Source organism: Trachurus trachurus (assembly GCF_905171665.1).
Source record: "Trachurus trachurus genome assembly, chromosome: 23".
NCBI classification, from domain to species: Eukaryota; Metazoa; Chordata; class Actinopteri; order Carangiformes; family Carangidae; genus Trachurus; species Trachurus trachurus.
In genome coordinates this window covers 593,077-603,820 of record NC_139912.1, presented here as the reverse complement: position 1 = coordinate 603,820, position 10,744 = coordinate 593,077, and the positions used below count along the sequence as shown (strand labels likewise).

The following is a 10,744-nucleotide window of genomic DNA, read 5'->3' as shown; positions in this document are numbered from 1 at the left end:
AGAAAAGGCACATAAATGTTCCAGAATGGCAAAAGGTACATATATATGTACTCCTAAGGTACACATATTTACCCCCTAAAGGTACATTATCAGAGACAATGTGTTAGAAAAAATTAGTAGCCTAAGTAAGTAAGTCTGGTAACCTATGAGGCGACTATTAATATGATTTAGCATAGGGATAATAATGAAACATTCAACTAGTAAATTATTTTTTAAATATATGTAACAGAGGTCCGTAGGTGAGCCACAGTCACTAGGGACCAGTCAGGAGAAGTGACCGGTTGTGGCGGTAGCGGTACCGGAAGTAAACTCACTCACCCATAAAAGACGTGCTAACCAATTTGTCAAGCGGTTGTCAACGTCTTGGCGAAGCGGTTAGCATCGTCGCCTGCGGCGTGGGAGGTCGTGGAATCGATCCTCACTCAGGACAGGTCGCAGAGCAAACACACACACCAGTTACATATATACCCGTTAGATACTAGGTGCACAATTGTACTTCAACTGGTACATTTTGAAAAGGTACAAAAGTGTACCGGCACCAATGGGAACAAAATTGTCTCTAAAAAAGGTACGCCTGGAGCGAAGGGTTTGTACCCTTTTGAGTACATTTCCGTACTGCTATTTTTCTCTGTGTAGATCCTTCTGAACCCTCTGGACCATGTTGTCCCCCCATCAAGGTTTCTGTCTGCTTCAGTCTCTCTGGACCTTCTGGAGGGGACAGTCCTCTCCTCCGTAGACTTCCGTAGTGGATGATCCATCATGGAGATCTGAAGCGGACCGTCCCTCTGGACCTTCTGTGGTGCTAACCGTCAGCTTCACGCCATCTCCTCATCCATCACTTATTGCCTTCCATCAGCCATGGGGATCGGGTCTTTGTTCATAAACCACATCGATGAGGTCTTGCACTGTGGACAGCAGGAGACGGCCAGTTCCCACGTCACAGGGACCACAACAGGAAAACAGTATAATATATAAATATATCTATGAAAAAGAATATAAATATATGTAAAGAGATAGAATCCCAATGAGCACAATACTAATGTAAGAGTTATTATCGGAGTATTGAAATGTTACTTATTTTTTATTGCTCATATATGAAAGTTTTATTTTGATGAGAGAAGACCAAACTACTGTTCTGTGGTTGTAACCCTCTTCTGTTGGAGTTAGCTGTAGATTATGAGCCGGCTTTTGTTTCTCTGTGGAGACGTCGCTTAGCTTAGCTTAGCTTAGCATAGCTGCTCGCTAGCTCGCTGCTCGCTAGCTCGTGTGTTCGTGTGTTGATGGCAATGAAAAAAAGAAAACCTGCGCTAACGCATCGCTTTAATATCCAGTTTTTATGTCGCGGATTTGTTGCGTCCATTAGTCTATGGGCAGAAGACAGAGTCTGGGGTGGGGGGGGGGGGGGGGGGGGGGGGCAGAGATAGGAAACAGTCATTCAGCAGAACCAGAACCAGGCAGTTCTGTTAAAGCCCACTCCCCCCCAACCCCCAACCCCCCCATAGGGCCCCAGTCTGACCACTGACATCAAACATGGTCACGGTTAGGGGTGTGTCGTACAAAGCTCCTCACGAGTCGATTACAATTACGATTCGATAATTCAACAATTATCACGATATCAACGATTATCAAGATGAAAATGATTGTTAATGCCTCTTCTCTGTCTGAAAAAACGTTAAAATCTATCTAATCGACCAGTTTTAGCTGATCAGGTTCAGGTTAGACTATGTTTTTTTAAAACAGCACTATCACAAATTCCAATACTTTGTTCGGCCACTAGATGGAGCCGGTGGTGCAGCGTATCAGATATAAACATCCTCATAACAAACAGGAATTCTGCATTTGCTCCACAGCCACGACATCGTTGGCTGTGTTTGTGTACAGATAGTTAATGCTCCCTGGACCTATTTATGGCATATTTCAGTTTTTGTTATTGCTATTGCTGCTGTATTTGTGATAGTGCTACTTTAATGATATTATATTGTCAGAGTTGAATGATAATAGTCATATAAACTGACCGTTATGTTCACTAACGTTAGTGAACGTTAAAATGACGTTACAGTTGAACTGATGTTAACGTACCTGGTCATGGTCGTCTCTCGCGCAGGCGACCACGCAAATACAACGCCATAGCAGACCAGACTATCATTTAACAACGGTTGACGGTTCAAGAGTTGAGCTCTAGTTAAACCTTCACCTGGCTCTGTTCACGGACGGCGTGCGCACCTCAATAGAGCGCAAAGGTTTTATACTTGGTGCATTCTGCAAAGACAGGGGGCGGTAGAGAAAAGACACGACACTCGTGCGGCGTGCAACAAGTTTTAAAATCTGGAGGTGCACGACCACACGAAGCGCCAGCGTGCACATCTTTCGCTAGGTGCGTGTGTATGTCATTTGTGGCGCACGAACCTCCCAAATTTGCGAATGCGTCGAGCATAAACTCGATTTTAGCTGCTGCCATCTTCACCCGGTCCGTTCCTTCAGGTGTCCGGCGCCGTACACAACTTTTATGTCCGTTCAATGCGCTGCGGTTTTGTTCCTGTCATTTAGTTGGTATGAAAAAGAATCGTTTTTGAACATTTATGAATCGTCACGTGTTGCATCGTGATGACTCGGCACACCCCTAAAGTCACAGTTAATAAAACACACGGTTCAACATGTCCGGTTGTACGCCGGCGCCCTCTGCTGGTTGGATGTTTCCTCTGGGTGTTGTGAAGACGTGGTGGCTGTGGGGGGGAGGGGGAGTCAGTGGGGGAGGGGGGGTGGAGAGAGGCTCTGCTCATCTTCAGCATGTTTGACTGAGTCTGAGGCTTCAGCTACTTGTGATGTTCCAGTTGATGTTAGCTATGTTAGCATGCTGCTACAGATGTTTAAACAAAGTGTAAAGTGAAGAGTTGTTCAGAGTGAGCGAAGGCTGATTAAAGTCTCAGTGCCATCAAAACATCCTCATAACAAAACAAAAAAAACTAAACTAAACTAAACAAAAAACAAAAAAAACTCATGTTAGTTTTGTTTTCCAGAAACTATTTTTGGATCTAAGCGACAGTGTTTATGATGTTGAATAGAAACGTGATAAATATGTAACGTGTGATAGCTCACACCGCCCGCCCGCCGCCTGGAGACGTTCTGATTGGCCGGCACCGGTCAGTCCAGCTGGGCCGGACCTGCAGGACCACATGGTGCTAACTCACGGACTGGGAATCGAGCTGCCGATCCGCAGCTTCCACAAACTCCTGAATGTCTCCTCCATGTTTTCTACAGTTTCTGTGTTTTCTACATCCAACACACACACAGCCAGGTGCATTGTGGGAGTTTCACTCATGACAGGACCGCTGATCCGACCGACCGACCGACGACCGGATCAGAACCGGTTCGGACCACGTGACACCGGCTTCATGAACCAGCTGCCGAACGGGAGCAGCCGAGTCCCGACACATTCCCGACGCTCCAGTCTGGACTCAACCGGCAGCTCCACTCAGACCACACGGCAAACACTCAGATATCTCACCCAGAATATCTGTCTTATTTCTAGTCAAAACAAATCTTATTCTACTTAAAGGGATAGTTCACCCAAAATTGAAATTTCATTCTCATTATCTCCTCCCCCTCATGTGGACTAAGGGCTGGGAGAAGTTTCAGAGTCCTCCGTGGCTTCTCTGAGTTACAGGGGGTCTCGGCGTAGCAGTGCATGTCCATATGACGGTTGAGAACGGAGCTCACTTTTCTTGGTCCAAAAAGACACACCAAAAAACATTCAAATACCTCCATGCTGCTCGTATGTAATGTCCGTCTTGTATTGAAGCTCCAACATAAGAACCAGGAAGAGGAGCTTCTCGAAGCTCCTCTTCCCGTTTCGTCAAATTTGGACGAACTGGGAAGAGGAGCTTCGAGAAGCTTCCGCTACAAACAAGCTTGAAATATAGACTTATTTAATTTTTTTTGGGACAATTTCTCATGTCGGGGCTTCAATACCAGAGGGACATTACATACGAGCAGCATGGAGGTATTTGGATTTTTTTTGGTGTGTCTTTTTGTTACGAAGACAGTTGGTATCCATTTGCAACCGTTATATGGACATGCACTGCTACGCCGAGACCCCCTGTAACTCAGAGAAGCCACAGAGGACTCTGAAACTTCTCCCAGCCCTTAGTCCACATGAGGGGGAGGAGATAATGAGGGAAATTTCAATTTTGGGTGAACTATCCTTTTAATATAAGACTCAAAACATAAAAAGTAGCTTGTTTTTAGATCATTTTCACTTGTTTCAAACACATTTTCACTTGAAATAAGTAGAAAAATCTGATAGTGGATCAAGTTTTTCTTTCTTATTACAAGCACAAAAAAACTTGCTTTCACTGGCAGATTTTTCTACTTATTTCAAGTGAAAATTAGTTTGAAACAAGTGAAAATGATCTAAAAACAAGTTCATTTTTAGGTGATGAGTCTTATTTTAAGTGAAAAGAGTTTAGTTTTGACTAGAAATGAGACATTTTGACAAGAAATAAGACAAATATTCTTGGAAAGATTTTGAGTTTTTGCAGTGCAGGTGAGTCCACCTCGGTCCAGACCAGGTCCAGGTGTGATCCGGTCTGCGTGGAGCTGCTTGGGGGTCGGACGGAGCTCTGATCTGGGAACACTGCCAGCAGCCTCACCTGTCCAACCGCAGCCAGGTGTTCAACCCACAACCTGAGAGCTGCTTCCTGTGGTGTTTCAAAATAAAAGACTGTGTCCACATTAAGGCTGTGTGTGTGTGTGTCTCCACTCACTGGTGTTTCTTCATCATCATTATTGTGCAAACAGAAGAAAAAATAATAGAAAAGTTTAAAGTCAATAAAGTTTAAATTTTAATTCAATATTCAGTTGAGTTTAATACTGCTCAAAAAATAAAGGGAACACTTAAACAACACATCTTAGATCTCAAGTTTAAAATATAGTAGAGTGTGTTGAGAACAAAATAACATAAAAATGATCAATGTAAATCAAAATGATCGTCCCAGGTTGATTTCACACAGGTGTGATATACTTGGAGTTACAATGTGTTGTTGAAGTGTTCCCAGTTGTAATATATGAAGTGGACGAAGCCATGTCTTGTCAGTCTACCGCTGTGTTTATTATGTGGTCTCAACACCAGCACAGTTAACAACACAATACATCTACAGTGCCACCTATGGACCAAACTGAGTATTACACTTATGGTACTCCAATACACTACATCTCCCTTTTTCAAGATTGTTTTTTTTCTTCTCAGTTTCTATGCAGAATATTGGCATAACAGTTATGAAAAACAGGTGATATATTGTCTTCAACCACGTTTAACAAAAGCACTGTAACAAACATACTATAGTCCTGATCAGACTTAATTAACCAACCAAAATGCCATCTGATAGGCTATTACTGATCAGATTCATTAATAAGTCTGCACATTTACATACACATCAGAAAAGCAATCGACTTAACTGAACTATATGAATTTCAAGTTTTAAAAAAACATATCTGTACCTTAATGTAAAAGTTTACACTTGGTACGCAACAGCTCAATGTGTAACACTAACACCAACCACTGTGTGTATTTTTTTTTTGTATTTATTAGTGAGTGGTCAGAGTGAGATTCACCTTAGAATAAAGTTTCTGTAACAACAACAACAAGGCGTCAGATATCTGTAGTGTTTAGAGTTTAATGCTGAGATTTTTTTTTTTTAAAGAAAAAGAAAAGAAAAGTTTCTCCTGCAGAAACTGAGAATAGAAAAGGTTGAACAGGTGAACAACAGGTGAGGTGATTATGTTGTATTATTATTATGAATGACGTATACCACCCACCCAGAGCCCCTCCCTCCCTCCCCCCTGGTCTCCATGGTAACGAGCTGACTTCCTGAAACACCTGGCAGGTGAACAACAACAACCCGGAATTCAGACCTGAGGGACTCGACATGAAGACGGAGCTGAACCGAACTGAACCGACTGCTGAGTGAGTTACAAAGACACGAGGCCAACAGGTAGAAACAGACAGGACAGGTGATAGATGGACAGGTGAGGACAGGACAGGTAGAGACAGGTAGGGACAGACAGGTAAAAGGTGAGCGGTGGGAATGTGGGAATGTCCGCTAAAGTTTTCCTCCCGGAAGAAGCGAGTCTTTCCCTCCCGGTTCAGTCGCCTTCAGGTCTCAGGTCTCTCCGGTCTTTTGGGTCTCGGGTCATTACGTCATTACGTGGAGGAACTGGACCGGAAGTGGGTTCGGGTCTCGGTGGAGGTTCGTGACTTCGTGACGGACTCGAACAAACAAACAAACCGCAGGTCGAGATTTATGTAGATCAGCAAACAGCGCACGAGCCTCACCTGGCTCTGTGTGTGTGTGTGCACTGCAAAAACTCTACATCTTACCAAGAATATTTGTCTTATTTCTAGTCAAAACTAATCTCATTCTACTTAAAATCAGACTCATCACCTAAAAATGAACTTGTTTTTAGATCATTTTCACTTGTTTCAAACTAATTTTCACTTGAAATAAGTAGAAAAATCTGATAGTGGAGCAAGTTTTTCTTTCTTATTACAAACACACAAAACTTGCTTTCACTGGCAGATGTTTTTACTTATTTCAAGTGAAAATTAGTTTGAAACAAGTGAAAATGATCTAAAAACAAGTTAATTTTTAGGTGATGAGTCTTATTTTGTGGAAAGAGTTTATGAGACATTTTGACAAGAAATAAGACAAATATTCTTGGAAAGATGTAGAGTTTTTGCTGTGTGTGTGTGTGTGTGTGTGTGTGTGTGTGTGTGTGTGTGTGTGTGTGTGTGTGTGTGTGTGTGTGTGTGTGTGTGTGATTTTGATTGATTGATTGATTGAAATGTTTATTTCGAATATGAAAAAGGAAATTAAAAAAGAGAACAAAACATTTAAACATGAGATATAAATACGTAGCCTATTCGAAAAGGAGTGAGAAGAAGTCAAACTTATAATTATATATATATAGACAAGACAGATACCGTCTACTTTACTTTACTGTTTTATCATTGAAAGTTACTGTTTATACGTTTCAGAACGGGGGGGGGGGGGGGGGGGGGTAGAGTTTATGTGATGAATAGATTAGAAAGACTTTATTGTCCACCGTAGTGGAAATTTGCAGAGTAAATGCTAAATCCACAGAGTTGTGAAATCTTTGTTCTTCTTTAGTTTCAGAGACAGAAAGTGCATGTGTGTTGTATTATAATGTGATCACTGATCAGCATCTGTCTCCATGAGCTTCCTGTCCAGAGGGGCGGAGCTACTGAAGCCAGTTTAGTGGGTTAACCAGGTTTGTTGAGTTTCAAACCTGGTTAAGTTTCATCCTAAACTCGTCTCTAAAAGCCGCCGCTGTTTAACTCTTCAGCTGCTTCTCCTTTACTCTGACAGTCCAGTGGATCTGGATCAGAACAGGTGTTGACTTCCTCTCTGAGCCTCTCCGCCTGCACATGTTCAGCTGTGTTATACTGTTAAATATATATTATACTGTTATATACAGTCTATGGAAAGAAGTTGTGCTCTGGCAGCAGAACAGATAATCAGTAAAGTTAATAATTTCACTTTGTGTTTCAGCTGTTTTATATCCGTGTTGCCCAAACTCACATCATGAGTGTCTATAGTGGAGCAGATAAAAGAAAAATTTGAGTGGAATTGTGCAAATTATGATACAAGCATGAAATTTGGTCTATTTGTTCTCGAGAGGCTTCTGATCAAATTTGTCTGATTGGACGTTTGAAAATCCAAGAAGGCGGCCATTGTTCAAGTTGGCTGCCAAATCATAAATCACTATTTTTATATTAATGTGTGTAGTTTTTATTTTATTTTATTGATCTTGGTGTCAATTCCTATATTTTCAAGTCTGTTGAGTTGGATTTTGTGATTTTATACAGGTATAGCCTAGCGCCCAACAGGGTTTTTCAAACTGTGGGGGGCGCCAGAGGTTTTAAGGGGGGGCATGACGTGAGAAAGAAAGAACTGTAAACATTCAAACAAAGATGAGTGAAGTGTCACCTACACAAAGGGCTCAATGATTAATTGCATTTGCAATTATATTGCAATATGATCAAATGTGATTTTGTTACACGCAGGCTGCGATTCTGCTCTAGTGTTATTTGTCATGCAAACAGGGGGGGATGGGGCAGTCGGTGAAAAGAGAAGGCAACAACTCCACACTGTTACACTGTTACATGTTTTATGGCTGAATGTAGCACTATGTTGGCCGTGGAACTATTCCACTTAAAAAAATTAGAGCGTCAGATATGCTGCTGAGCGACAGGTGTGCCGCACCGCGTCAGGTATGCAGCAGGACCAGTGGTACAGCGTCCTACAGCGTCCTTCCGCATACATTTTAGCCCGGTCGTTACCAGAGTTTTTTTTTTTTAATGACTGGAGCACGAGCCGAGTTTTCCTCTACTACAGCTGAACAGCTTTGTTCATCTCGTACGTAATGTGCGCGTTACTTATTGTGCAGATCAGGTGCACGCTCGTGGTCATGGTGATTTCCAGGGGCAGACAAGAACGGCGTAGGGGAGAGTGGGGTAAGATGAGCCAGTGGGTAAGTTGACCCACCCCTTGTTTCTAGGAAACTATAGGAAAAAATTAGCATGTAACCAAATATTTGGGAGGCACCATTTCATGGAGTCTGTGAAGGTTAGAACCACGTGAGTAAAGTGGTTTAACATTTATCACCAAAAAATCATTTTTCACTCTCGAGAGTGAATTTTGTTGATCATTAGTTTTATGAAAATTGTGTTTAGACCAAAAGAGATGATTGTAAATTAGTTTTATACATGGGTTGTGGTATCTATGAGCTACAACATGAGCCAAGGTAGCTGTGGGGTAAGTTGATCCATTTGGCCAGGGGTAAGTGGAGCCACCTATCCTATACACTTAATGAATGTATTTTGGCTGTATATGTCCAAATGATTAAATCAAGATTCTGTATGTTTGTGATTACAGTAAGTATGTTCCTATAAACAGGAAAAGTTGTTTATATTGTGCCAAACTTTACTTTCAAAGAAAAATCTCTGGGATTCTTCCCAAGATGCCACGTAATTGCAAAACTCCCCAAATCTCAGTGAGTTGGTGACTCAGCAGGAAGTCCCTGCAGTTTGTGTTCACCTGTAACCTGGACAGGTGAAATATTAAGTAAAGGGGGAGGTAGGAGATGGATGGAAGGAAAGAAGAGGGGGTTGATCAATTTACCCCACTCCTAATGGGGTAAGTTGAGTCACAAGACCACTTTTTTTGAACATGCTATATTTTAAAAACAGTTATATTTACACTCATTCTGTTAATTTGTAGGGATGCAAAACATCCTGAAATATATGCAGATGTGTTAGTTAGCAACAACTATAATTGTCTTGATGTAGTGATCCTGAATACAAAAAGTGGCTCAACTTACCCCACTCTCCCCTAACGCTACAACAACAGCTTCTGCCACCGGCTGTCTTGGATGTTTCTGTTCTGGGGTCTTACACCAGTGCGGGGGGTGTGGAGCATGAGCACATGCGCTGTCCAGTTAAACTCTGATTAAGGGCTTTATACATGTCGGAGAAAGTCCAATTCCAATCGCATTATCTGGGTGTCTGAATCAGAGTTGGAGAACTCCAATATTAGTTGGACTAATGCGTTTACATGAACTCAGTTGTCCAGTTATAGTCGGATAAGGCAATAATTCGGTTTTCTTAAGTGTCATGTAAAAACGTATTAGTGTGTTAGGTATTGTATGTTTGTCTCAGGCTCGGCTGAATGTAGCACTACTTTGGCTCATGTGGAACTATCCCAATTAAAAAAATAAGAGTGTCAGTCAGGTATGCTGCTGAGTGACAGGTGTGCCACACCGCGTCAGGTATGCAGCAGGACCAGTGGTAGTCTACAGCGTCCTTCCGCATACATTTTAGCCCGGTCGCTAAACCAGAGTTTTTTTTTTTTTTTTTTAAATGACTGGAGCACGAGCCGAGTTTTCCTCTACTACAGCTGAACAGCTGACATGTGGTCAAGGCGTACAGCAGAGACCTAGCACAGTCTCATCGGTGCATTTCATTATTATAAACTTCAACCTGAAAGCTCTCTGTCCTCAGACTGTCCACTAGGCCATCACACAGGGAGAGCATGTGTGGCTTGTGTCATGACTGTTACAGAGTTCGATATGAATGTTCACATCAGTCTTATTTGTCAGTGCTTTGTTGTCATGATAGTTAATAGGTGGCTATGCTGAGAAACCGGCTTGTAGCCTAAAACAAATCCTACAGGAAAGACCAGTTTATGTTTAATAAATCAAACATTGTTAGCTTCAAATAGCTTCAAATCAGGGCTTCCTTGCCCAGCACTCTGCAGCTGCATGTGTGACCAGTAGCAGCTTGAGGGACTTCTGTGTTTAGTGTGAAGTTACACAGCCTATTAGCCTATTGGTGTCCTTTTTCCTAACTTTTCCAGTAAAGTTATACATTAAAGCATTAGTAAGTGATCCGGTGGTTTTGTCTAACAAAAAGACACACCAAAAAACATCCAAATACCTCCATGCTGCTCGTATGTAATGTCCGTCTTGTATTGAAGCCCCGACATGAGAAATTGTCCCGAAAAAAATTAAATAAGTCTATATTTCAAGTTTGTTTTGTAGTGGAAGCTTCTCGAAGCTCCTCTTCCCAGTTCGTCCAAATTTGACAAACCGAAAAAACAAGCTTAAAATATAGACTTATTTAATTTTTTGTTGTCTTTTTGTTACAAAGACAGTTGGTATCCATTTG

At 41.9% G+C, this 10,744-nt stretch overlaps 1 protein-coding gene across 1 annotated transcript in view; it reads right to left on the bottom strand.

The window, feature by feature from the left end:
• The window catches only part of LOC311006642 (leukotriene A-4 hydrolase-like), a 139,945-nt gene that overhangs the window by 49,994 nt on the left and 79,207 nt on the right, over positions 1 to 10,744 (bottom strand). The window lies entirely within an intron of this gene.